Source organism: Procambarus clarkii, chromosome 11, assembly GCF_040958095.1.
Source record: "Procambarus clarkii isolate CNS0578487 chromosome 11, FALCON_Pclarkii_2.0, whole genome shotgun sequence".
Lineage (NCBI taxonomy): Eukaryota > Metazoa > Arthropoda > Malacostraca > Decapoda > Cambaridae > Procambarus > Procambarus clarkii.
This window is the reverse complement of record NC_091160.1, coordinates 953,464-955,572: the sequence shown is the minus strand read 5'-3', so window position 1 is coordinate 955,572 and position 2,109 is coordinate 953,464. Positions and strand designations below refer to the sequence as shown.

General features: G+C 32.1%; 1 long non-coding RNA gene across 1 annotated transcript; it reads left to right on the top strand.

Moving 5' to 3' along the window:
- Positions 1 to 1,235: 1,235 nt before the first annotated feature.
- Positions 1,236 to 1,885, top strand: LOC138363769 (uncharacterized). Its single transcript, XR_011228105.1, has 3 exons — positions 1,236 to 1,266; positions 1,524 to 1,688; positions 1,798 to 1,885. It is a non-coding gene; the product is annotated as an uncharacterized lncRNA (long non-coding RNA).
- The last annotated feature ends 224 nt before the right edge of the window (positions 1,886 to 2,109 follow it).

Below are 2,109 nucleotides of genomic sequence, written 5' to 3'. Positions count from 1 at the left end.
CCTGTTTAAATTATTCCTACTTTGTATGAAAAGTTGTCTGCTTAATCATTTCCGTTGTTTTTTGTCTTTTTTTGTAGTGTCGCCTGCGTTTTCTTTCTACGTAGGACCTTTTTCTGGTTTTCCTCAAAGGAACATGTTTCAGACAGACTTCATAGGCTTCAGAAGTCTGTTTTTCTATTCTTTGTGTATGATGTTTATTACTTAGATCACATTCCCATTGAACGTTTGTAAGTTCCCCATTTATTTTTGCCCAGTCTAACCTTTTATTATTATTATTAAAATTGGATTTATTGAATAACCCTTCTCACTTGTTGTTTCTCTTAGGCCTACTACCATTATTAATGTTAGTTTTCACTTCAATGTTGTCCGAGTACGTAGTGTTTGAGACAGTAATGTCGCTGATTAGCTCATCATTGTTTGTAAATATCAGGTCCAGCGTGTTTTCGTTCCTAGTTGGTTCTGTAATCTGCTGACTGGGCGAGAATTTGTCACAGAATCTCAGTAGTTCTCTGACCTGTAGTTTGTTCTTTCCAGGTTGATTTCCTGCTATAATGTTATTTTTACTATTCTCCATTTTAAAATGGGCAGATTGAAGTCTGCAAAGAAGATAATATCTGGTACTGGGTTTGTTAAGTTATCAAGGATATTCTCTATTTTGTGGATTTGCTCAGTTAATTTCTCAACTGTTGCATCTTGCAGTTTGTATATTAAAATAATAATTAGATATATATTTTCAACCCTGATTCCAAGTACCTCTACCACCTCATTAGTTGAGTTCAGGAGCACTGTTCATGCCAGTTCCTCTTTAATATACAGACCTACTCTTCCACCTGACCTTATTACTCTGTCACATCTATATAAATTATAATTTTGGATCCAGATTTCACTATCCATGTGGTCTTTTGTGTTGAATGATTTGCTCATTCAAATCATTCATTCATCATTTGCTCATTTATTTGATCATTCAAATATGAATGATTTCCCATATTGTGTGTGACTTCTGGTGAGCTTAGGTAGTTCTACATTATAATGTAATTATACTGTACTGCACAGTTTATCATAACCCAAATTATCTTTATTTTTCAGTCCTGAGAAACGCTTTACAGCGATTATGTCCCTCATGTAATATTATCGTGAATATTAATCAACATGTCTGCAAGTGTGGCTATAGGCTTTTTGATGTCAAACGTAAAGCTCAGCCAGAAAGCCAGGCTCAGGCAATTATCAAGAGATCAGAAAAGAAAAAACATATACCTGTTGTACATGGTAAGCTCACTTATATTTTTATTCACAATATTTAATATGGAAATAAATAACATATAATTGATTAATTTTATTTTATTTAAAGGAAATATTTTACTCCCTTTCATATTGTTGTAAAGATTACCAACATATATTGTCAAATGAGCAATTTATATCATCTGCATTTAAAATACAGCTTTCACACACTTCACGTATTTGTGTTGGATAATATCATTTTCCAGCTTTACATAGAATACTTTGTGTTCTTTATCTATGTTCAGATGAGTTGCATAAAAGTGTGCAAGATTTACAACACCAAAAGAAATTGAAGGAGATTGAAGAGGAGATAACAAGGCTTCGAGCAATTTATGATTCCCAAAATAACAACCCAAAAAGGCGGACAATTATGTACACTGGCACTTCGTCTAGAAAAAGCAGAGCTTTAGGTATTAGTATTATTGTCAACAGTTAAATATAATCACTAACTGCTCTTAAATGTAATTATAAATAACTTGTTATAGTAATATATTTTTTACATTTTTTTTCTATTACTAGGCACACCATCAAATCCTTTCCCTTGCAGTCATGAAGTAATGAAGCCTCCAGCTTCTGTTGTAGACGTTATACCCCAAAATATCAATGATATGTTAACTAATTATTTTAGAGAGATACAAATATAAATGCATTGCCATAGTAACCAAGGACTAAGTTGCAAATACAGTGTGTGTGTGTGTGTGTGTGTGCATATATATATATATATATATATATATATATATATATATATATATATATATATATATATATATATATATATATATGTCGTACCTAGTAGCCAGAATGCACTTCTCGGCCTACTATGCAAGGCCC